Source organism: Thalassophryne amazonica, chromosome 17 (assembly GCF_902500255.1).
Source record: "Thalassophryne amazonica chromosome 17, fThaAma1.1, whole genome shotgun sequence".
Lineage (NCBI taxonomy): Eukaryota > Metazoa > Chordata > Actinopteri > Batrachoidiformes > Batrachoididae > Thalassophryne > Thalassophryne amazonica.
In genome coordinates, this window is record NC_047119.1 from 50,345,387 (window position 1) to 50,371,647 (window position 26,261).

Below are 26,261 nucleotides of genomic sequence, written 5' to 3' on the forward strand. Positions count from 1 at the left end.
AACTAACGTGATTGTATGATTTTAAGGTTTACAAATGTTTTTGGCTGTTAAGCTTCACTTATTATGCCAGCAAATGATGTTAGCGGACCGAAAGTCAGCGGAACCAAAGTTAGCGGAAGCTAAGTGGTCCACGTAGCTGAAAAGCTAATCCGCTAACAAAAAAGTTAGGTTTGCTATTTTGTGGTTAGCGGATTAGCAGGACTGTGCCCACCATTGGCTACCACTGCACATGGGTGTAATAAATTAGGGTGACCAGATTTGGGTTTCCGAAAAGGAGGACACCTTTTTTTGGGGGGGGGGGATTCATCGGTGTATCGGTGTATGTTATGACACAAATGACATGGTGTCTGTATAACAGTTGCATTTATTGGCCCAAATAGAACTAACAAATTTAATTTTAACGATCAACCTACGAGGTTGGACACATAAGAAATGATTAATAGTGACTGACCAGTATTTCACAGTTCCTCTGTCTGATCGCGCCTCTTCGTCGTGGTGCCGCAGCGCTGTCACGCCTTTTTCCACTGAGTCACTCCTCGCTGCAGGTGTCTTTTTCTGAGTGAAAAACACAGTTATGGGTAGTTGTTGGCGCTCTTTTTTCTTCTGGGCGAGAAGATTCTTAAGTGACTTAGTGTGGCTGATGCGAACCAGTCGAGGCTGTAATGACAGGTCGGTCATGGCTCACTAGAGGCTGCTACGTGGCACATACGGGGTACAGAGAGGCCACATAATGGCACCTTCATAGTGGATATTGTGATAGATGAAAACGTGGGGTCATTCTTCGAATAATCGTGACACACCCATGCGTGACTCCTTCTTCATCCTTCATTATTTCGGTGGGACCCAGGCCTGGGTCCCACTGAGCCATGCAGCATGTTTTCTTTGCTACGAGAGGGTTTCTTCAACTATCGTGGGAGGTTCATGGCTCTGAGTGGCTCTTAGAGGCATTATCTTCAGTTAACGAGGCTCCTCTCTGAGCGTGGCGCTAATTTCAAGAAGTTCAAAATTTAGCAACAACAGCGTGGCACAGTTTGTGTTTGAGTTACTGCGACGGCTTAGAGGCATTTACGTGGTGCTTACGAGTCTGCTAAAAGTCCATTATCCATGCGCCTGGCACCTCCTCTTGCGCACACAAGTCCACCTGCTCTGTGCGCTAGACTCTATATAAAATAATTATTTTGTAGCGGATTAATCATTTTCTGTCAAACCTTGGATGCTGAAAACACCTCTAATCACTTCTGGAATCACAGAGGACTGTTTCATCTGGATGCTATTTTCCTCTTTCCTGCTCCATGTGGAATGTATTTTGAACAGCTTAAGGTAATTATTTTTAATGTTTTTTATAGCTTGATAAAACAGTTCCTAGCTGTAAAAGTATGTCTGTATGTTGATGTCTGTTGTATGAAAAAGTATGTTGATTTAATATCTTGTTAATGGATCACATGAGCTCCGCTGTGTGTGCGCACTGAGGCAGGACCTGAGAGGTTATTTTTGGAGTGGCTCTCTTCTTGCGCACACAATTCCACCTGCTCTGTGTGCTGGACTCTATATAAAATAATTATTTTGTAGCAGATTAATCATTTTCTGTCAAACCTTGGATGCTGAAAACACCTCTAATCACTTCTGGAATTAATGGATCACATGAGCTCCGCTGTGTGTGCGCACTGAGGCAGTGACTCATCATCACGCTTCAAACGAGCATTTAGGCAGAACGCCAGCTCACAAAAGAGTGATTTGGATTTTTCAGTCAATACTGGATGAACACAAAGTTAAAATTTGGGTGAAAGTGGATGTGTGTTTAAAGCCATGGAAGATAACTCCAGTGGAGCAACACAGGTGGAGAGCGCGCAAAAGACCGATTTTGAAGACATACACAAAGTTAAAGTTGTATCATGGTGACTTGTAAGCTGCGGAAGAAATAAAGTAATATATATTATATATATGATATATATATATATCTATAGATATATATATAGAAAATGATCCACAGGTGTATATAATAAAGCAGCCACCTCATTCTGTATGCAGAACGGCACCCGCACGCAAAAGAGCGCTTTGCAGAATTAAATGGATGAACACAAAGTTGAAAGTGGAATCACGTTGTAAAAATGACTGTGTTTAAAGCCAGGGAAAAATAAAGCCAGCAAGCCACGGACGGAAAGGAAGCCACTTAGAAGAGCACAGAGACGGCTCTCCAGGAACCCGTGGTTCGGGTCTAGCTGGTCTGGTGCACAGGTGGACAGCGGCCTGGTCACAACGCACAACTGCGGAGCTGTGATGAAGTGTCTATTTTTGGACTGCGTTTAAAAAAAGAAGGGACATCTTTAAATGCTGCTGTGAATCTGTGAATTGAAACCCACACTTTGAAGGGACCAGGTGTGGGGACAGCTGGAGGTTTGGACCAATCTCATGCCTAACGTGCGCCAACATGGCGTTATCATGGCGCTATCATGGCACTAATAAACAGACACACGCAGAACACAATGCGCGTGCTCTCCCTGCGCGGTGCTGCAACCGGCTGCTTGATGAGGACGCAGAAACACAATGCACTGTAAAAAAAAAAAAAAAGCAGCAAAATTGGACTAAAAAAATCACGCGAAACTGCGAGGGCCGCGAAAGGTGAACCGCGTTTATGTGAGGGACCACTGTATTATGTTTGAGGCAGTTGAACAAAATTTTGAAAAATTTTGAAATTCCCCCGGACATTTTTTTAGGTCTCAAAAGTAGGATATGTCCGGGAAAAAGAGGACGTCTGGTCACTCTAAATAAATTTGTGATGAATGCGAATGGAAAGTCTTCACCAGCAACGCTGTTTGACGTATTTTCTTCTTAAGATGGGATGAGTTTGTGTGTCTGGTGTCATTGTGTCATTGTTGCTGTGTACGTGTGCATATCAGTTTGCACTAAACCACATACGGTACCTGGGCTTAGCGTGTGCTGCAGGAAACCTGTGCTTTAATCCTTCCAAACACCACCCAGCTCTCTAATCCGCTTCACATTCCAGTGCTAGCAGTCCCCCGCGGGTACAAAAAAGAGAAAAAACAAAAACCCACACAACACCACCCACATAAACGTTACATCTCAGACCAGCCTGCAGAAAAGCCTGAGAAATCCACCTGATCCATTTGAGGAGTTAACAGCTTATCTCCACTGCAGCTCACACACTATTCTGTGCACGCACGTGTTTATGTGCCACTCTGTGTGTTTACTGGTGCAACAATATTCTTGTATAAGTGATTGCACTCAGGTTGTGCAGATTTGTTGCAGCATATCTAAACTAATTCAAAAAAACAAGAGGTGGAGAAGCTCAGTCAACACTACAGAGTAAACAACACAACAAAGCTGTCGTCTGGCAGAAATAAATCCGCATCACATGAAAACAGAGTTTTGAGAAGATTCCGTTTGATGAGACTTTTTTTTTTTGCAAAGAGGCCAACCTCAAATGATCTGCTCCAGTAACGAGTCTTAAAGAGCAACTTAGAGACTGAAGAGCAGAAATCCTTCTTATGGACTACGAAATTAGAATGTGAAGAGAAAATCTGTTTACAGCAATACAGGCAAAATTTCAGAGACATAATGCAGTGAGCAAAGTGAGATAAGGAAAAGAAAAAAATAACTTTGTGACAAGTAGGCGGGACCAGAGGAGACGTCCCTAAGGAAACTGTCATGTTCTGTACGTTTTGTGGTACATTCTTGCGATCAAAGCCTGTCTGGTTTTAATTTTGTATTTTCAGAGGTACAAGTCGCTTTTTAGTTTAGTTTGGGAGACACTACGACTTATACCTCCGCTGCAACGTTGCACATTTGTTGCTAAAAAGACTAACTACAATGACTATTTATATCAGAGTTTCCCAAGAATCAAAGCACTAAACAAGATAAACTCTAATAAGAGAGTAAATGCCAAAAATAAAAGTACATTCAACAATGAACAAAAATATTTAATTAAAAAGCTGAGAATACAGAAAAAAGGGTGTGACTTATACTCTGGTAGGACTTATATAAGGGTTTTTGATCTTCAAGAGGCATTTGTTTTAACCAGGTGTGATGTACACTCTGGAAAATATGCGCAACACAGTTACAAATTATACCAAACGTGATAAATACTAAGACTCAAACATTCATGAAACCATCACCATGGTTGATTAACACATTTATTTCAACATGCAGCAAATCCTTAGCTTAAACTGTGGTTTGTAGCAGTTGTGCACACCTAGCTTCAATAACTGCTAACCCGCTAACTGAAAAGTTAATTGTTGCTGTGTCCCAATTTGTGGGTTGTGTCCGTCCAAACTCTACAGGATTCAGTGTTTCAGATATAGTTGAGGACGGAACTATTTAGCAAAGGTTAACTGGTCCACTCATGTTATTAAAAGTTACCTGAAAACCTAATGCACTGAAAACGTAGCTTTGCCAACCGTTAAATAGTACAAATATGTTAGTAAACTTAAACTTAGTTGGACTACTTGTGGGTTTTAAGTTATCTGAAAAGCTAATGCACTAATGAAAAAGCTAGCTTTGCAGGGTTGCTAACTTTGGGACTTTGGGGAGTGAGATTGTACGCACATAGCGTGCACAGAAACGTTTTGCTAACCCTAATTTTTGCAGCCGGCGCGATGCGGCGGCACAGGAAAAACACCTCCGTGTTGATAACCATTTGTAAAATCCAGGCGGCTTTTGATGGCTTTCAGTGGAGTGAGTATATGAAATTGTTTAACAGCTGGACATGTTCCAACTTGTCCTTAAGGCTTCCAACAGAGGTGTTTTTCCTGTGGCAGAGCGTCGCAGCGGCTGCGAGCCGACGCTGCAATCCGTCCGCACGTCTTTCATTAAAAAAATCTCCTTTAACAGTGGAATATCCGGATAAAATGCTGAAACTGACTTCTTCTGAAACTTCTCTGTTCTCTCACGACGTCCTGGATCAATAGAGCCTGAAATGTGGAGGTTTTCAGCTTGAAACAGGCTGACGACGGCGCCTGAGAGCGCTGCACGACGTCTCGCTCCGTGGGAAGTCCTTAAAGTGACAATATCACCTCAAAATCTCTCATCAGCCGTTAAAATTTTCACCAAAAACCAGCTTAATTTTTCGAACCGTGTCCACTTCGATGTGTCTCACAGGTTTAGAAAAATTTTGATCAAACAAAGCGCCAGTCTCTCAGCAACTTCTTAGACAAAGGAATTCCGACGAGGGGCTGGACGACTCCTCCCACAAGGCGTGCTCACAGGCGAATGACGTCACTGACAGGCGTGGAAAAACTCATGCATGCACACGAGGGTTCAAGCATGTCTGACGTAAAAACATATGAATGAAATCCATATAGTTTTTGAAAAAAATAAAAAGGACTTATACTTTATGGACAGCCCTCGTATTTTATGATGGCACAATCACATTATAACAAGTATTTTGGTAATGTCTTTAAATGAGAATATAGTCAAAAATTTCAAGATGCATATAGAACCTTTTTTATTTAACATACATAACAGTGCCATTTAATTGTTCCATGCAAGTGCTATGTTAAAGATTGGCCAGCAGATGTCGCCATACTTAAGTGTATCAAATGCTTCTAAACACTGAACCATTTCAACACAATTGCTTCATATTAATTCAGTGGTTCAAAATGCTTCAGTTTCTCCGTCAATAATAATTTAGCTATAAAATCCATCAGTGAGCACTTTTTTTAGCGCATGTACATGGATAGACATAAAATCTTGAATACTTGTTAACCAGGACATTAACATATGACACGTCCTTTAAATTACCTAGTTTGCAACTTGTTGAAGTCTGTAGTCAAAAAAGACAGAAACAAGTTTCAAAGCTATGCTTGAATTCTACCTAAACTCTTCACACACAGCTGATGTATCATCTGCAAGGTTTTCAATGAATCAACGATCAGAGAATACTGCAGTCAGAACGTTGTCAGAGGATGTTAACAGCTGTTTTGCGTGTGCACCTTAAAATCCTCTCCTTTCATGAAGAAAAAATGTGCTGTGGTCTGCTCTAGTCTAATCTAGTCATCAACATAAAATTAAAGAGCAATTTTTATTTTGGCGTGACATTTCTTGCTTGTGCGTGAGAGTGTCAGATTGATGCTGAAAGCGTGAGTGTCACACCAGATGCGTGAGAGCTGGCAACCCTGGCTTTGCTAATTAGCAGTTAGCATATAATCACAACAGCACACTACTTTTGATAGTTTGTACAGGATAACTTCGAATTATTAACTTTTATGTGAAGTTGTGTTCTTTCTTATATACAACAACAAAAAACAGTTTTTGTCCTTTTTTTCCAACCACGCCCACCTTAATTTAGTTTTTAGACTTTTATTACAGCTAAGGTCATTTTACCACTACAGAATAGTAAAGAGTTTTTTTTTTTTTTTTTTAATTGCATAACTTTCAGGACAACTGATTCACAATCCATTGGTTTAGCTTAACATTTTCTCTCCAGGAAATGACCAATGTGATACAAATGAACCAGTCAGAATTGTCAAAGCATATGCAGATGGCACAAAATTTGAAAAATGGTCTGTGAGTGCTCAAATAATCCCAAAAAACTTTACTTCCGTACATCGTGCTGCTCTGTTTATGTCTAGGTCAGTGGAGCAGAGTACGTTTTTTATTTAATTGACGATTTGACTCTTAATCCAGGTATATTTTAACATTTTATGATTTTATTTTTGCTGCACTCAACAGTCCATCACTGAAATAAATTCTTGAATTTGCTGCAGGTTATATTTGTCAGATATTTTCGCAATATGCAAGAGTTTTCTCTTTTTTTATGTAACTACCTGCTGAATTGATGCAGGTGTCTAAAAAAAAACAGTCAAAGGTACTATTCAATTGAAAGGGAAAGTGTGTCCAAACCTTTGACTGGTACTGTATTTGTAGGTGTTTTCTGCAGCTGATAGTATCTGAATTCTAATACCCCTGTCACACATAGCCGGAATCACGCAGAGTGGCGTCAGTTATGAATCGGCGCATATCTGAAAAGTGTCTGATTTCAGATCCACAACGTTCTGACAGCCATCTGTGGAAGTCCACACAGTTCGTCAAAATCGGCCAGTGGGCCCGAGTGTGCAGCACGTGTTCATAATCCTCCAAGTGAGATGGGACACCTATCCAACGGAGGTCCATGAGCAGTATGAGGACCATCTAACCACAATTTACATATTCTGATGGCGACAAAACAGCATCTGAAATGATTTGAGTCACATATGAGGGACCTCGAGATGATCTGTCACGGCGTAAAGCCTGCCGGTATCTGCATGTGCACGTATAATAATGTTCAACTCCACTGCCCCCCCCCCCCCCCACAAAGGAACCGTTGATTGTTGATATGTATGTGGCTTGCAGCCATTCATGTGCAGGCGATGTGAACACAGCGCGAACAAACCGAAGCACGTGTCCACTCTGGGTTAATGCATGCCACAGTGCACGGCACTGCAGATGTGGACAGGCTGTTATATCCATAATAGTCCTTAGAGTACAGATAATATTCTTCCCCATGGATGGCATAATAATAATACAATAACATGCTTTTGGAGGGCAGTATGCATTTTCAGAGGCCCGCCGTTCATGACCAGTCGCCCAAAATGACAGGTATTCTCCCGAATTAGACATGGGCGAATATCTATCATTTTGGGCGACTGGTCATGAACGGTGCGACTCAGAAAATGCATATCGTACGACAACAGCATGTTATTTGCATTATTATCACTTAACTGAGATACACAACATGTAACGCGTACATAAGTTGGCTCACTTTAAGTTTTGTCGTGTCGGCTGGCGCATGCTGCTCTCCAAATTTGGCAGTGCGTCCTCATCAAGCTGGCTGCTTTGGCTGCTGTTCATTGTCGTACAATCCATGAGAAAATCATCTGGAATATCCATATTGGGACCAACACACACTTCTTGCCTTTTTATGTTTTCCTCTGAGGGCAGTTCTTGGGCTGCGCACTATGACATCATTTGTTTACGCACAGCGGGCGGGTATAGCCAGATAGCGTCGACGTAAATCTACAATACCGGCCTAGCAACGCCTCGGTAAAGTGATAATAATGTGAAATATTGTGCCCATCAGATCTGTGCCACCATGGTGGCTGGCGGGCAGCTGTGAAACGCTGTCACACCTCACGTCAGAGGCTCAGCGCTGAACAGATCTCACTGCTGTAATAAATTACTGCTTGATCCCATTTAATTGTCGGACATATGACATGGAACTGTTTCGCCATGACAACATATGAAACATGAATCTCACCTCCAGGAGCATTTAGCAGCGCAGTGCGCCAGGACCAGACAGCCTGTGGTGGAATGCTGGGGGGATAACATTTGCTGCTACAAATATAGTGGAAAAGCTCAGTGCAAACTTTTAGCAGTAAAAGTCAGCAAAGGTTGTGCAAGCACATGCATTTGCGCACGCACGCAGCAAAGTTTAGCTGGCAGTAAAACACTGACAGCTGAGCAGCATGCGCGCGCGTGTGAAAACACACACACACTGAGCGGTCGTTTCCTCATATCAGCACTTTTATGCACACACACATGCACGTGAGGTCAGTGAGCCTGGGGAAAAGAGGATGAGCAAAGGAGTGACTGAATGAGAGTGAGTGACCGCATGGATGGACACATATGGCGTGAGTTCAGTCCATGTGTTGGTTGTTCTTTGATGTCCAGTACAGGTCCTGTGCAAAAGGAGGAACACAGCGCTCCGGTCTGTGTTTGTCATCCAGACATTTGGAGATCGGGCAGTCTGCAATGCATTTTATGGCCATCTGACAGCAGTCTGTGTCATCTACATACACTCTGGATGCGATCTGACAGGTGTGGACGAGACAGTCTGTCTGCATTCTGACAGAGCTGACCACGCCTCTTTTCCACCCGACTGCATCAGATTATGGCAATATTTGCTGTGTTGGTTATGCTTCTGGCACATTCTTGCTATGTGTGACTGGGGTTAAGTGTTGTGGCGTCTGTCAGACACTGTAAAAAGAAAAAAAAAATATTCAAGAAGTTTGAATTTAGGGTTAAAATTTGATGGTAAAAACAGTGGAGACTGCATGAAAACTTTGTTTCCAATTTAAAAGATAACTGATTTTATATTTGCAGTTATTTAATATTAGATACCATAGTTGATGAAAAAAAAGAAAAAAAGAGAAAACATTTGGGGCATTGTATTTGAACACTCATAAAAAAAATACCTGAACATTTTCCTTAACATAAGTTATTCTCTAAAATTTTAATCTCATAATGTGTGCACGGAAAAAAAATGCATGCAAATAAAATCACTGCAAACAAACACACTCCAAAACCACACAGTAACGTGAGAGAGTGTACAGCGTGTGTCCGATCCACATCATCCTCCCTGACATTGTTACATCCCAACTCACAGGGTCGGGATGTAACGATGTGTGCTTGTGCTCCACACGTCATTTATTGCTTTGATTACCGATTCCTACCTCCATCATATCAATCAGCCACAGCAGCCGCTCCTATAGGGGGGGGACGGAGGGAAAAAGCTGTGAGGTGAGGTGAGGAGGGGTAGATTAGGAGGAAAAACACTGGAACACAGGAACCCAGTCAAAAGCGTCATTCTGCATCCGCTCAGAACAGGATTGTATTTTTTGTATGATCCATGGAAATATCACACTGTCTTGTTTGAGCACACAGAGATACTCCAGAGCAATTCTAACACAGAGAACAACACAACGCAGCAAAAAAGAAGCTATTTTTAACCGCTGCAATGCATGCTCCGGACCTTATACGACCTACGTACAACCATAATTCCAATGAAGTTGGGACGTTGTGTAAAATGTAAATAAAAACAGAATGCAATGATTTGCAAATCCTCTTCAACCTATATTCAATTGAATACACCCCAAAGACAAGATATTTAATGTTCAAACTGATAAACTTCATTGTTTTTTTTGCAAATATTTGCTCATTTTGAAATGGATGCCTGCAACACATTTCAAAAAAGCTGGGACAGTGGTATGTTTACCACTGTGTTACATCACCTTTCCTTCTAACAACACTCAATAAGCATTTGGGAACTGAGGACACTAATTGTTGAAGCTTTGTAGGTGGAATTCTTTCCCATTCTTACTTGATGTACGACTTCAGCTGTTCAACAGTCCGGGGTCTCTGTTGTCGTATTTTGCGCTTCATAATGCGCCACACATTTTCAATGGCAGACAGATCTGGACTTACAAAGCCACGCTGTTGTGACACATACAGAATGTGGCTTGGCACTGTCTTGCTGAAATATGCAGGGACGTCCCTGAAGAAGACGCTGCTTGGATGGCTTGGATGCCTTGCCCAACTCATTAATCATGACGGACAGGTGAGGGGTCGTGGTTCTGGTGGCAGCCGTCTTGACAATTTTCCGGTAGGTCGGGCAGCACATAAACCAATAAGTACCAGCCCTCCTACAATGAAACCAAATATAAATAAATCCTCGACATCCTCCAAAGAGAATGGCGCAAAGCTTGCGACGCACCACGTCTCCCAGGCGTCAAGAACATAGCCCGCAGGGTAGGTTCCCCCTGATCTCCTTGTTGAAAAAAATGGTGTCAATAGCGTTCAGAGACCAGCTGATCAATTCCATGGTTAATCCAATATAGTTTGAAGAATATGGACTCATCAGACCATAGCACACTTTTCCACTTTGTGTCTTTCCATTTCAAATGAGCTCGGGCCCAAAGAAGGCGGCAGTGTTTCTGGATGTTGTTGATGTACGGCTTTCGCTTTGCATGGTAGAGTTTTAACTCGCACTTGTAGACGTAGCGACGAACTGTGTTAACTGACAAGGGTTTTCTGGAGTGTTTCTGATTCCACGTGGTAAGATCCTTTACACAATGATATCAGTTTTTAATGCAGTGCCACCTGAGGGATCGAAGGTCACGGGCATTCAATGTTGGTTTTCGGCCTTGTTGCTTACTTTTAGAAAGTTCTCCAGATTCTCTGGATGTTCTGATTATATTATGGAGTGTAGATGATGGAATCCCTAAATTCCTTCCAATTGAACGTTGAGAAACATTGTTCTTAAACTGTTGGACTATTTCTTTCCATGCGGTTGTTCACAAAGTGGTGATCCTCAACCCATCTTTGCTTGTGAACGACTGAGACTTTTGGAGACGTCCCAACTTCACTGGAATTGCGGTTGTAAGTAGGAGCTGTGCCCACATTCTCAGCATCACGTCAGACCTTTTCTCAGTGGATACTGGACTCCGACCAGGGCTGCCCTTGTCATCATTCCTGTTCTTGATGTTCATGGACAAGATTATAAGGCACAGTCAGTGACCGGAGGGCATCCAGTTTGGTGAAGGAGGAGCTAAGTCAGAAGGCAAGACTCACGATTTTTTTCAGTCAATTTATGCTGCTATTCTCACTTATGGCCCTGAGCTTTGGGTAATGACCAAAAGAACAAGTTCACAAACACCAGCAGCGGAAATGAGATTCCTCTGTCAGGTATCTGGCCTACACTCCAGGAGAAGCTTGAATATCGAGGAGGGACTCCAAGTAGAGCCGCTGGTTCTTCACGTTCAAAACAGCCATCTGAGGTGGTTTGAGGATGTGGTGATGTTGCCAGTCTTCCAGGTTCATCCACCTGGGAACATGCCCAGGGAAGACCCAGGACAAGCTACAGAGATTATATTCCCCAACTGACTTGGGAGCAGCTCAGGATCCACCAGGAAAAGTTACAGATCTTAGCTTAGGATAGGGAAGTGTGGACTGAGCTGTTGTTTCGTCTGTCACCACCACAACCCAGACAAGTGGCAGAAAATGTGTGAATAATTATCATCAATTTTTTAAAAAAGTATTGAACTTCCAGGCTGTAATTTTATTTACATAAGTTGACAAAATGAATCTAAACCAGGGACCCTGGAAGTAGTGGTGGCGAAGCGGTTGCAGCACCCCCTACTGGAGGAAGGCTGTAGCTGCAAGGCAAAAACCTACAAAACAAATCAATTATAAAAATCTTACATTTTGCACAATTGTAATTCTAGTTGGCCATAATATCTTTTTTGTTTTAGAGGTTTTCATTTTTTTTCATTCCATGTGTGAACGCTCCACAGCTGAAAGCAGTGCTGTTCCACCGCACACCAAGCCGGTGTTCACGTTTTCTGTCTGTTGTAGTCTATAGTCTTACAAAACTGGTGTACTGTGTCCTGAGGTGACCCAAAGAACATGCAGAAAACAGCGGGGTGGGGGGGGGGTGTGTTGAGGATAAAGATGTACTTAGTGTATTTACAGGTCAACAATATCCGCTTTGTTTTCAGTCAAAGGTTGTTTGGTGGGCTGGAACCCTTGAACTCAGGTATTGGCACACTCGGCCCATCCTCATGGCCCTGCAGACACCTTCACCTGCTGGGGCCTGAATCCCAGATGGGCTGTGAGCTTGTGCCCATCCGAATTTATGCTTCATTGTTAGCAAATAAGATTTATTTTGAAGGATTTCTTCACCTCCCAGGAACTGGACAGGAACTGGCTGAACGCTGGAGTTTTGGACTCTCTCCATCTCTCTGAACTTGTTCCTGCTGGTTCTAAGTTTTTCCATCTTGGACTTCTGGCAGAGGCAGAGGATTTAGCCTCAGTATTCATAAACTGTTTTCAGAATTTTCAGATAAAAACTTTATTCTAGCTTTGAACAGCTTTTTGAATCAAAACTGTTGACTTGTGCTTCATATTCCTCGTTTATTGTTCACTGCATTTTAACATGGACTTTAAACCAGGACTGAGTTTTCTTCCTGAAACAATGCCAACATTTGACACTCTCAATTCATTTTAATTTTAATATTTACATCTGCTATCTCGTGTTTCCTGTTGACATTTCTGTCTTTCATTTTAGTAATTTCACGGTTTGTTTTTTGTTTTAGAAATACAGCACTTTTGGCCAGGTTTTTGTTTGACAATCATCACAATTGTTTCTATGAAATATAAATATTTTCCTTGTATTTTGGTGTATTCACCTAAAAAAAAAGGTTCACTAGTTAAAGCTATAGGGCCACCCGCATTTCACTAAACTCATAAAATTGTGAAAGTGTAGTGACACGGACCCACAACAGGGGGCGCAAATGAATGGCCAATAGATGAGCCAAAAAGTAACAATTTAATGTTGTGAAACATGCACAACGAATATACAGACAACCTCAGAATATAATTACAGTCAAATCACAAAGGTGACGTGTGGGCAGGCTCGAGGATAGAAAACGTCTGTCCTGAGATGAACCAGAACCACACGATTTCCTCCGCCACCGAACCCAGAGAATACTGGAGCCGCCAAGTCCCGAATTCCCAGGTGATCACCGTCCCCGACTGTCGGATCTGGTACTGCTGGCGAGAACAAAGACAGTCAAGTGTGGGTGTGTGCACACCCAGTAACAATAACGGTGGGAATGCCACCTCCACCTCTCACTCAATATGCTGATGTGTTTGCAGTGATCCCTCAGAGAAAAAGAGTGCCGTCCTGCACTCACTCAGCTTCCACAAAACAAGGAACCGGTACGCCTGCAAACACTCACAATGTACAGATTACAGATAAACACAAAAAGGCTGAGGATATTACCTACAATGAAGTACGATATCTCGGCAACGAGGTGGAGATAACGTCTGGTCTTTATGGAGTGTGATGATGAAGAATGTGTGACAGCTGTCACTCCCGGCTGTGTCCGTGGCGGCAGCGCCCTCTTGTGCTTGAAGCCCGCACTTCAGGCAGGGCGCCCTTTGGTGGTGGGCCAGCAGTACCTCTTCTGGCGGCCCACACAACAAAAATTTAGTTTCTCCTGAAATCCAAGTATTATGTATAATGTCGGTTTATTTTTGAAACATCTTGTAAAATTACAGCTCATTTTAAAGAGAACATATTCATCTGAGGGGAATTCCATCACGAATATTTTCTTTAGTTTTTAATGCCGTCTGCAAGAGGACGTGTGTGTGTGTGTGTGTGTGTGCGCATGCATGAGCTTTTGAAAAGGCTGAAAGTTACCTTGATGCAATGCGTGATGCTGATGACTGCGAAATGTCTTGTAAATCACTCCAGAGGTGTTATCAGGTTCCAAAAACAGCATTTTTCATTTTTAAAAGTGTTTATTTCTTGCTAACTTTAACATAATATATGAGAAACATGTTAGATTTACCCAGAAACTCTGCAGTTTTGAAGCATCCCCCCTCCCGTTGGATTAGGAGTAAGAGAGACACCAGCCAGTGATGTCACTGTACCTCTCCACTCTGACTGGCTGCCACCATGTGCTTCCCATAATGCTTTGCGCAAGTCTGGGGAAGCTCCCATGTGATCTATGACGTCACTGTCAGTCGCTGCCGTGAGTAGTTCAACTGTTCTATTGAAAATTTTCCCTTCAGCTGAACTTTTTATTAATTTTTTTCTTGACAATGTGAATTTTGATCATATTAGTAATGTCATTTTATGAATCCTCTACTTAAAGACCAAAAATAAAATTATAGTAGTACTAGTGAAAATTCTTTTATGCTGTTGACACTACAGTCATTAAATGCAGCAGTTCTGAGTGTGCACCCAGTGCAATGTTGAAAATGAATGGAAGACAAAAAAAAAAAGCTTGTATGACGTCAAACTTTCTTTTGTGACCAAAAAAAAACCTCTACAATGTGGTGGCCCTTTTAACTAATACACTCCTGTGGATCAGCAGATCACGACTTCATAATACATGACTTCCGAAACCAAGAAAGACAAAACAAACTGAAAATGATAATTTGAGAGCACGCACGCACACACATTTTTCCCATACATTTTAATATATGTCTTAAATCTTAAGAAGTTTAGTGGGCCTATACTTTGAAGTTTTTAAAATAAAGTTTAACTTTGTTACTAGGGGTACGTCAATATATGTTATTTCAGAATTTCTGATTTGTATCTGTTTGATATTGGCCAAAATTACTGATCTGGATATGGAAAAAACAACAACAATAAAAACCAAACAAAATCTGATCTGGGTTTTACATTGCACGCACGCACGCACGCACGCACGCACGCACGCACGCACACACACACACACACACACACACAGTCATGTTGTGGGTTTAAGACTGTTGTACGGGGAGTGGAATATTTGTTTCACGGTTTAAGTTGAGAATTTCCATCCAGGATGGGAATTCTGGATCCATGGAAATCTATCCAGATGAAAGTCTATTATTACATCTGCCAAGGACAAATCATTGGTGTGTACTTATTTATTTCTTTGTCTCTCTGTCTGTTAGCAGGATTACGTCAGAACTACTGCACGGATTTTGATGAAATTTTCACCACAGATACATATAGGTCATAAAAAAAAAAAAAAAATTTGCAGGTGATCTGGATCCAGATTCTGGATCAAGTTTCACTTCAAATAGGCTTTGAAGGATTACTTACTGTTAGCAGGATTACATCAAAACTGCTTCATGGATTCTCACTAAATTTGCACCATAGATAGATATTAGGGCATGGAAGACTCCACTAAATTTTGGAGGTGATCTGGATCCGGATTGGCAGACGTCAGAAATTTCTGTTTGCTCTTGTCAACAGATACGTTGTTTAAAGACAGTGAAAACGTATCAGACTGGCATCGGTATTGCCAACTATTGAAGGTTCCAGAATGGTTACTATATCGGACATGAAAAAGTGGTATCATACCTTTGCTACTTTTTGAAAACCAAACCAAAGCACACTAAGGATACTGGATGAGGATGGAGCACATACCCGTGCAGAGCTGAGCGTGGTATTGGTGGTGAAGCTGGCTGACGAGGAATTCAGGGTGTCTGGGTAAGACACCATGGACAGGGAGTCCGGTTGGAGGGCTGACGCCCCAGCTAGCCCCTGCCGGGCCTTTAGAGCCTGAATTTCACGCCTCAGCACAAGTCCATCAAACGCTCCAGATCCTGCGGTGTGACTAGACACGCACCTCCGACAGCAGAGCGAACTGAGAAGCATGAACAGAGAGCGAGAAATACAGAACGAAGGCAAAAAGTGTGAGTAAAGGCTTCCACGATCAGGATTAAAATCCTACATTTATCAAACCAGGGGCCCGTTCCATGAAGCAAGCGGTACTTAATGTGAAACTCCTGACTTCACAAAAAGCAGACAGTGTCATAATTGAATCTTTTTCTGGAGTCTGACTTGTGCATTTCAACCTAACTAACGTATCACTCCATAAAAAAAGTAAACTTTTTTTTTAATTCAGCGATACATTAGTTTAAATAACAACGTTTTCAGAGTTTTTTTGTGGAGTGATACCTTAGTTTAAAGTTATTTAAACTAAGGCATCAGTGGAGTGATACATTAATTTAAACAACTTTAAACTATGTATGACTCCATAAAAAATTTAAACATTTTTCATGGATTGATACGTCAGACTCCAGAAAAACTTCAATTATTAAGTTCTCAGCTTTTTGTAAACAAGCAGGAGAAATTTCTGGGATTATTCCAACATCACTACACTCCAACAGCATGAAGCTCTGCATTTTGAAGCCCATAATACACTCACTTATGGTGTCATGTTCTTTCATAATTTAGACATCAAAAACACCTACGGGCATAATTTTAACAAGCTCTAAGAAACTTCACCACAGCAGTAGCATAAAGCATCTTCGCCGTCATTGCAGCCATAATGTCCTCTTGTCTGAAATCGCGTTCCTTTTAATGGTTTTTTAAGTTTTGGGAAGCCAGAAGTCGCAAGGGGCCATGTCAGGAGAGTAAGGCGCCTGTTGAACCACCGGAGTCTGGTTTTTCGTCAAATAAGTCTGAATTAAGTCAGAGGAATGAACTGGAGCATTGTCATGATGGATGCGCCAAGTTCCTGTGGCCCACAACTCCCGTCTCTTGCACCGCACACCATCACATAGACGACGGAGGACATCCCTGTAATACTCCTTTGTTATTGTTTGACCCTGTGGTGCGTACTCGTGGTGTACCACACCACGGGAGTAAAAAAACAAACAGTCAGCATTACCTTCACGTTGCTGCGCACTTGGCGCGCCTTCTTCGGTCATGGTGACATGGAATGCTACCATTGTGACGACTGGAATTTGGTTTCCGGGTCGTACCCGTACACCCAGGACTCATCACCGTGATTATGGTGTCCATAAAGCTGGGATCAGTTTGTATGGAGCCCAGCATGTCCTGTGAGACTTCAACACAATGTTGCTTTTGCTCCGGCATCTGCAACTTTGGCACAAATTTCGTCGCCACTCGTTTCATGCCCAAATCTTCTGTCATGATGGAATGTGCCGAAAATTACTAATGCCCACCTCTTCCGCAATTTCTCGGACAGTCACACACGGTTTCGCATAACCACAGCGTGCACTTTGGAAGTGATCTCGTCATTTCGGCATGTTGAAGGCCGACCGGAGCGCGGCTCGCTCTCACCATTACGCGGCCGTCTTTAAACGGTTGTACCACTCCTTAATCCGTGTGGTGCTCATAGCTTCATCTCCGAAAGCCGTCTGTTTTCCGAATCGTTTCCATGTGGCTGTCGCCAGGTTTCTGACAGAATTTGATGCAATAGCGCTGCTCCAAGCATTCAGCCATTTTCCTCACAAAAAAAAAACCCAACGAGGGGGGTGGAGCACTCCTCCCACAAGGCGTGATCACAGGCGAATGACGCAACCGACAGGCGTGAAAAAAACTCACGCATGCGCACGAAGGTTCAAGCTTGGCTGATGCAATCACACGTGATTCAAATCCATATGGTTTTTGCAAAAAATAAAAGGTACGATACTTTTCTAACAGACCACGTAGATTAGATGTGATACAGTTTATGATTACAGATGTTCTGTATGTGTATTTAGACAGGAAAGTCTCCATTTAGCATAAATGATCGTTTATAGAAGAGGTTGTGAGTGAACAATCATTCTGTGTCGTCTTCCACAGCGCTGCTGCTGTCAGCTGCGCTTCATCCTCTTTCTGTCGCGTTCGGCTGGAACATACACGGTTTGGACCGCTCATTATTTACACCGTTAATATCTTCATCAGAAACTTCCTCATCTTCTTCAAAAGCAATCGATATGTCACTTCGATATAATCGCGCACTATGCCTTCGCTGTCCGTGTCTGCCGTATTGGTAAAGAGAGGGGTGCTGCGACACATTTACTCGAATGACGTCATCTGTCGCAGCGAAAAGGTAGGTCAACTCGGAGGCGGTAAATTCAATCAGATGAGTAACGAAACGTCTAAATCTTTGTTTAGTGCAATTTTATGGTAAAAAAAACAAAACAGACATGTGGAAAAAGCTTTTTTTTTAATTCTTCAAGAATATATAAAACGTCATGGCGTGGCAGGGACACTTTAAGGTACTACAGATAACAAACGTGAACAGCAAAAATAAGCAGATGATAACTAAATGATAAACAATGAAAACACAGACTGACTGAACAAAACAAGAACGAACGAACCATGGCTGAAGCATACAAAGTTACAAAGAAACAAGGTGGCAAAGAAAAACAGAACATAGAATAAACAACTAATAACTTAACGCGGGAGCAGATGGTGGAAAAAAGAAAGGGGGGAAAAATAAGATCAAAGCCCCGATCAGGGCAAAAACATGACAGGCTGCTTTCCAGCGCACTGATTTCAAACCCTCAGTTAGCAATCAGCAGCCTTTTCTCATTTCAATCACTGCCTCGTTGGAGTGGCAGCCAGAGACAGATTTGAAAGAAGAGAAGTGGACTTTGGAAAAAGGTGTTCACAGCTCTGACGGTTAAATCCTCACTCCCAATTTTCTGTGGTCCAGGAATTTATCATGAATCTGCATATTTTTTTCTTAATACAGTCATGCTGTAAATGAATTTTTTTTAAAGAAAAAATAGACTCTCATCCGCTTCATGCTATGGAATCTGGAGATGAACAGCGCACCAACAGGTCTCAGAGCCCAGAAGTGGGTAACAGTTCCCATGCATTCTCTACTACTACTACTACTACTACTACTAGTACTACTACTACTTGTTCCAAGTCACACCACCCTGTCACACCAAGTGTGTTAAAATGGGTTCCTTAGATTTTGAATCATCCCAAAAATCCAACAAACAAATTGATGCTGAGCTGGTGATCAAGATTGTGCCATCATTACTAAAACAAAAAACCAAACAAACAAACAAACAGGAAAAGCAACAAGCACACTATAAATATCAAAAAGGCATCTGACCACATGAGGCAAACATTCCCATAAGTACTGATTAATATGGAGGCGAATATGACGCTGTATTATTGTTTTCAATGTGACTCACCTGTATTGTGACTATACGTGGCAGAGGCTGGCGAGTGTTGGCTCCACCTTCAATGGCAATACCAAGTGTACTGGCACTCTTCACCACCCTCACTAGTGTAGAGGTGGACTCCAGGAGCCCCGGCTGATATAACAAAGACAGAAAACATATTATAGCACAAGCACCACTAAAAGCTTTACTGTCACTATTTATAGATGCACAAATAAAGCCCAAACTCAATACTCGTCGCTACCACTTTGCCCATTCCCTTCATGGGAAATGCATTTTCTCAAACAAGATTTCTTTCAGTCGCTCTACAACTATATTACAGCACTTCAATACCTCCGTGTTGGCAGATGCTAAAACATAGATCTCGTCTAAAGTATCACATATTTAGCAACAATGGAGTAAAACACCATTTTAGTACATTTTGCTTGCCTAAATTGCAAACCGTTACACGATTCCCAGACAGCTTGTCAACAATTCTCCCATATTGTGTTTAATTGCAATACAAATTGGTTTGCAAGATAAACACTGAAACTAATGGGTTTTTACGTGCATTCCACAGACTATTACTAATGTATTTGCTCATGGTTTACTCGCTCTGAAGAGTACAAAAGCCTATTTCATAGCTTTTTTTTTTTTGGGTGAGGGGGGTACTTCGTTGTGAGCTGGTGCGCCATAAAAATTACCTGAACTTAATTGTACTGAATTGAGTTTTTTCATTTTTCATCTGAGAAACTGAATGCTTGAACTCCTGGTAAATGGTTACTATTGTAAGTGTCTTACGTATTAGTCAATCCTGGGAAAACTGACTATCACATGTAGATTCAGTATAAAGTTGACACTATACAATGGCATGCCAGTTATTAATTTAGAATTGGTTTTCTCAATTTGTAGTTGATTTGCAGATTGAGTTTGATTTGTTCCAGAACTGTCTCTGCTCTTTTGGTGCCGTTATGTTCTTCTCTTGCATGCAACATACCAATTATTGAAGCTGCATCTCGCTAAATAAATGATTAGCACATTAACTGGTGTTGGAACTCTGCCACATACTGCAATTTATCCCTACACACAAATTCAGGGAAGACACACAGAGGATTTATCATTCTGAGCATGCAGAGAGAGAGAAAAAGACGGGATAACATTATTACTGCATGTCTACTGAAGATAAATACTGTTTGGTATCATTTTACAACAGAACCCATGAGTTTTAATGTGATTCTCCGAATGCTAACAACATTTTGAATGCTAACTATAGCTGGGAGCCAAATGTTTTGCCTTCTGAAAATGACACCAGAACAGAAGTAGACACTTGAACAGATTTAACAAAACCTGAAATAAAGTACACAGAGTTTCAGATGGTATTGGGATGAAGATTATCATTGACAAAGGGTGTGATTTCAATATGCTAACAAGGTTAGCTTGTACTTTGTGTAGGATGAGCTCAGAGGCTGTTGTCAGACGAGCAACGACAGAACCTAATTTACAGCTAATTATCACCTTTTTTTCTGTCTCTTTAGCAATGTTTGTATTGCATAAATTCCTCAAAAATGTTGTGTTTCTTTTCCGCAAAAACCGTGAGAACCAGAACTTTTCATTATGCTACACTGCAGGGAGTGACATAATGATGGAGAATGAGATGGACAACTTAAAAGAAAAATTAAATAGAAACAGACTGAGGAAGGAGAGAAGAAAATCCACATTAGGACCAGAAAAGACTGCAGGAGGATCATCAGAAATGTGCAGCTTTTATTCACCAGTAATTATAGAACACACACATATATATTCCTATCCTTCTGAGGAACTTTAGGACATAATCATGTTTATCTTCCATAATTTGATATAATGTAGCTGTGACACACCGTTTCACTCTCAAAGTTCTATTAATTCCATGTCTAATAGAACCATAAATAGGCCTAAACTTGAACTGTGAAACCAAGTCTTAACCCTCCAGCAGCACTTTGAAAAAAAAAAAATTAAGACCCCAAATTGTCTTTCCAAAAATGTTTTGTGACCTTTCATCAACCTTGTAAGCTAGGAGTGAGTTAAACAGGTTATAAATGTATCGTTACTTATCTCAACATCTAAAAGTGGTCCTCATGAAGATAGAAAAATAAGAACACATATGTAAACACACATATAAATCCAGCGATGACCTGTAATTTGAACTAATCACACGCCTATCCATGACTGCTTAGCTGTTGTGATCTGCCCCCTCACCGGTTTGGTGTGGGTGTCCCCCCCCCACCCTGAGGGTCACTGGACTGATGCAAGTGTGAAGAAAGTTTACAGCTGTCTTTCCTGATGTGTCCTGACTCAGCAATGTCCACACCACTGTCCTCACTTAAAGTCTGACCACTGTCTGACAGCTGAGACAGGGCGCCACCTGGAGGAGGTGCAGATACAGATCACATCAGAGCATGAGCATTTCGCTGTATATTGCGACACAATGAAGACCAGAATTAAATCACATACTGTAAGATGATAAGATCTAATGTAAGTGGTTACTCTCAGGGAACAAGTTGGCCAACCATGGTTGGAAATGAGGATTGCCCCGTGTATTTTCCTCACCTCGAGCTTGGGGCAGCGGTCGCACCTCATTCACGTCTGGTTCTGCGTTGGGTCTGTGAACCTCCACTGTAACAAAGTCCTGTCTGGAACTAGGAGAAGCGAGAGAGGATTTGGAAATGGATGCTGGCTTAATATGCATAGGAAGAGGTGGAGGAGGAGCAGGAAGTGGAGGAGGTGGTGGAGGAGAAGGGGATAGACCAACAGGTTTGGTGGCTCTACTGGGGGACTGGACCCTTGGAAAAGGGCCGATGTTATGCTGAGCGACGACTGCCAGCTGAGAAGCTGATATCTGATCCTTCTTGCGTGGAACTGAAGGATCTCTTTTCGGATGGCCGCGTAGTCCCGAGATGGGTCCTTCCGAGGCTCTTTTTTCTGGGGCAGTGAGGGTGAGGTAACGGCATGACCTGACTCTTTGTGGGCGTGGGAGGTCGGGGCTGTGAAGTACAAGCCTGAGTGAGAGGACTCGGATGAGGGGCATTTGTTGAGCTTGTCTCTTCGAGTGGGTCGTCTTTGCACACCTGGTGGCGGTGGAGGTTTGAAAGAGGGAGGAGATTCGCCTGTGGTTGTACATCATCCTAAAGTGAGAAGAGGACATATTTATCACTGACTTGGAGCTTGAACGTAAAAGGCAAGTTGCACCCGGGCTCCAGATTACTTTGTTATTTCTGCCTGAAAAAAAAACTGTTTTGTCCACATTTCTGATGCACTGCTGATGTAACCTCACACCAGTCCGCCATGAATGTCACAGGTTTAGTTCTTGAGTCATGAACTCCTGTTTTGTCTTCTCCATCTTACGTGCACCAAAAGAAGACGACGCAAGTATTCAAGAAAAACACTGAACACATTGCGGCTTAAAACTTGCCTGGAGAATATATCGCAATATATACGGAAACAGTCGATTATTATTTGAATTTTCAGGTGTAGTCAGACTGTGAACGATTGAGCAAAATGCTTAGTAACGGATTGAAATTATTTGTTAGGGGCAAAAATCGCCTAATCTGTCAGTCTCTAGTGGATTTTGGGGCTCTGATGAAATGAGCGGACAGCCAATGGATGCAGATGCACAGTGCTTCAGGTGTAACAGTTTATCTTCCCCCCTGGATATCACATCACATCACATATTTCAGGTTGTCAATCAGGTCCATATTTGTAGAGTATATTTGGAAGGGGGATCTAAAGATACTTCAGAATAGGAAACATTACTACGAGTATTTTAGATAGCTATAGATACATACAGAAAGAATACCAATATCATTCACCAATCAAACTGCTTCATCTGGGACCATGATACATCCATGAAATATCAAGTTTAAAGGTTGCTCTATCCTGACTGGGCCTTATCAAGGTTTGGTTAATCAGTGCTGCCCTGTAGGAATGTTTCCTGTCAGGGGTGCAGGGGGAAAGATTTCCAAAGCTATTCTGTTACACCGGACGTGAACACATGATGAACAGATAACATAAGGATAAACTAGCCCTCTTTAAGCTACGCTGTATCCACACGTCCGTAGCCACACACAGAGCCTCTGTGTCATTACATACCACCTCCGTGCCACTCTGTAGCCTGATGTGCACCTCCCACAAATTGTAACTACCATATTTTTCGGACTATAAGTCGCACTTTTTTACATGTTTTGGCCAGGGGTGCGACCTATACTCCAGAGCGACAATTTTACGTGACAGAGTCGCTCTATGTTTTAAAATGGCCACCAGAAACGGAAATGCAATGTATCATGGGCACTGTAGTATGGCGGCCGCCCTATAGGTCACGCTGGTCGCGATAACCAATCAGAGAACAGAACATTGGACGCGTATTCCTCACCTCACCCAGACAATGATTGTGAAACAGCGTGTGAAGCAGACAAACACGGTGCTTGCTGTTATTCCAGGAGGAATAACAAAACAGCTTCAACCCTTGGAAATCAGTGTGAGCAGAGTGTTTAAGTTGATGCTGAGAGCTGCGTGGGAGCACTGGTGAGCGACAGCGGAGGATTAGCATCTGCACTTGGAAGGAGCTGGTGTCGACACCACGGGGAGGTCATGAGCTGCGCAGGTAGGTGCTGCACGAACATCGGCAGCTGACACCTGGTGTGTACTATGGTCCACAGCGGGTAATATGTTAGAAAAGAACCGTTCAGCGATGGTGCGGGTTATGGTTCGGCTCGCATTGTGGTCCACAAAATACAAACATATCCGTAGGTAAAACGTAGCTCACGAGAGGGCACTCAAGGCTTGTGTGACTGTTCCTGCGACTTCTGACTACCATAGAAAAATAAAAATTTCAACATTACTGATAACTTAAGACAACGGAGAAGGCCCGAAAAAATGCCACCAAAAAGAAAATCATACTCTGCAGATTACAAGTTGCGACTGGTGAAATATGCATCCGAAAATGGTAGCCGTCACAATATTATCATCTGACCTGTTCATGTTAAGTTAACATACCTGTATGTCCATGCGAATTATAGTCCAGTGCGACTTATTTATGGTTTATTTTTCTTTATAATGGATAAAGTGGCTGGTGCAACTCATAGTCCGGAAAATACGGTACTCATTTCCACATCCTCACTTTTCCAATTTCACACAATCACCCTTGGTTCACGACTGTGTCCAAGTGATTGCATAGCTATGGACTTATGGCATAACGGAAGTGTAAAAGGCCTTAACGTCTATCTGATGTCCACTGGCAGTCCACTGCACTAACAAGTACGGGATAAAATAGTAAGCAAATGTGCAACCACTAGAAAAGCTCTGTGTCTGATGTCCGCTCAAAGTTTTGAGCATGTGCAAAACTTTTTGAGGGACTTGCCAGACATCAGCTGCCAAGCATTTAATGAATGAGAAAAGGATTTGTAAAAGACAAAAAGGGCCACAAATGGATTTCTAAATTTTGTTTGTTACTCGTACGCTACCTCAGTCCATCACAGTATGACATCAACCTCCTCCAAGACTTGACTTGTTCATGGTCCTGGTGCAGATATAAAGACTATTTGTAAGTCTGTCTCTAACTGTGACCGAGCCTGTCATTAATACTGATTTTGTTTTCGGAATGTTGGCGATTTCTCAAATCCACGTCTTCCTGAAGATCCCAATATTTCCTGGTGTGCAGAAGAAACACAAATAAAGCTGCCCCCCCCCCATGTCAACTCAGGTGCTTTGTAGTTAACTTGCTGTTGTGTCTCCTTCCTGACAAAAACAGTCTATCACACAAATTGTACACTTGAAGACAAACACTTTAAAACCGGGTGGAACATGCTGCCGCTTCTTGCTTGCTGGTTTGATTCCTCCAGTATCCTGCATTCCCAGGAGAGAGAGAGCAAGATCAAAAACAAACTGAACAGTGGAATGAACAATGCTGAAACGTGAATGGATCACAGGGGTATGGAGTGAGCCATGGGGGAGAAAAAAAAACAAAAACAAAAAACAGCCCAACTCAGAATTAAATGAGAAATTAAAAACAATTAGGGGATGATTTGATTGGCAGGTAGCATTTAATTTGCTCAGAATAAAGGTTACTCCCTGATCTTTCGGTGCTATTCAGCATAAACTAATGAGATGTCTCTGTGTTGACGGTTCCTTTTTTAGTCGTGCAATATTAATTTTAATGTTGGAGACACAAAGAGGCAGCAAGAAAATTAGATTAATTGGGGTGCATCAATGACTTAGGTGCTACTTTACTGAGACAAAGGACACAGAGAAACTAAGATTCTAATATTAATTATAAAATTAGGGGCAAACAATTCTCACCGTCTCGATTAAAAAAAATTGCCTAGACACTGGCAAAACAATTTTATCGATATCTTCCAGCAGTGTGATGTTGGAAGGTTGGTAATTTAGCAACATCTTGCCAGAACCTGCCATAGCTACTGATAGTTTGGCGGTAATCAAGAAAGATAAATGTCTAAATATTAATGCAGTAAAACTCACTAAGTGGACAGCAGCATGATGTTACATGATGAACACATTAGCAAAATATTTTTTTTCTAAAAACAAATTCTTGAAGCAGCTACATGCTAATCAACCAAAACAGGCTAGCAAACTTGCTAGTTAGTTAAGTCAATTTTTTAAGTACTGAAAAAAATAGTATAAAATAGATAAAGGGAAAGTATTTGTATCTTTAGGCATTACAAATGACACATAATAGAATAAAGTGGACAAAATTCTGAGCTAGGAAGCTACATGGCAAATTAGTCAAGGAATTTGAAATAGGTCTAGCTGCAGTATCACAGTCACTATGTGAGTTTCCACCTTCATGACACACCCACGTCACAAAGCAGCATCCAGTAAAACTAAAACTCTGCTCCAGTTTAAGGTTAGGGTTTGGACACATTTCTATTTATTCACTTGATGGCTTTTTAGCGCTGTGAGTCTCAGGAAGGGTATCTGGCGTAAAAACCTGTGCCAATTCAACATGCAGATCCACCTTGGATTTGCTGTGGCGACCCCGAGTGCAAACAAGGGAGCAGCCGAAGGGACTTACTTTAGTGCTG

At 42.0% G+C, this 26,261-nt stretch overlaps 1 protein-coding gene across 3 annotated transcripts in view; it reads right to left on the reverse strand.

Annotated features, from left to right (window-relative positions):
- Positions 1-26,261, reverse strand: part of whrna (whirlin a) — a 397,537-nt gene that overhangs the window by 25,644 nt on the left and 345,632 nt on the right. The gene's annotated exons all lie outside the window — the stretch shown is intronic.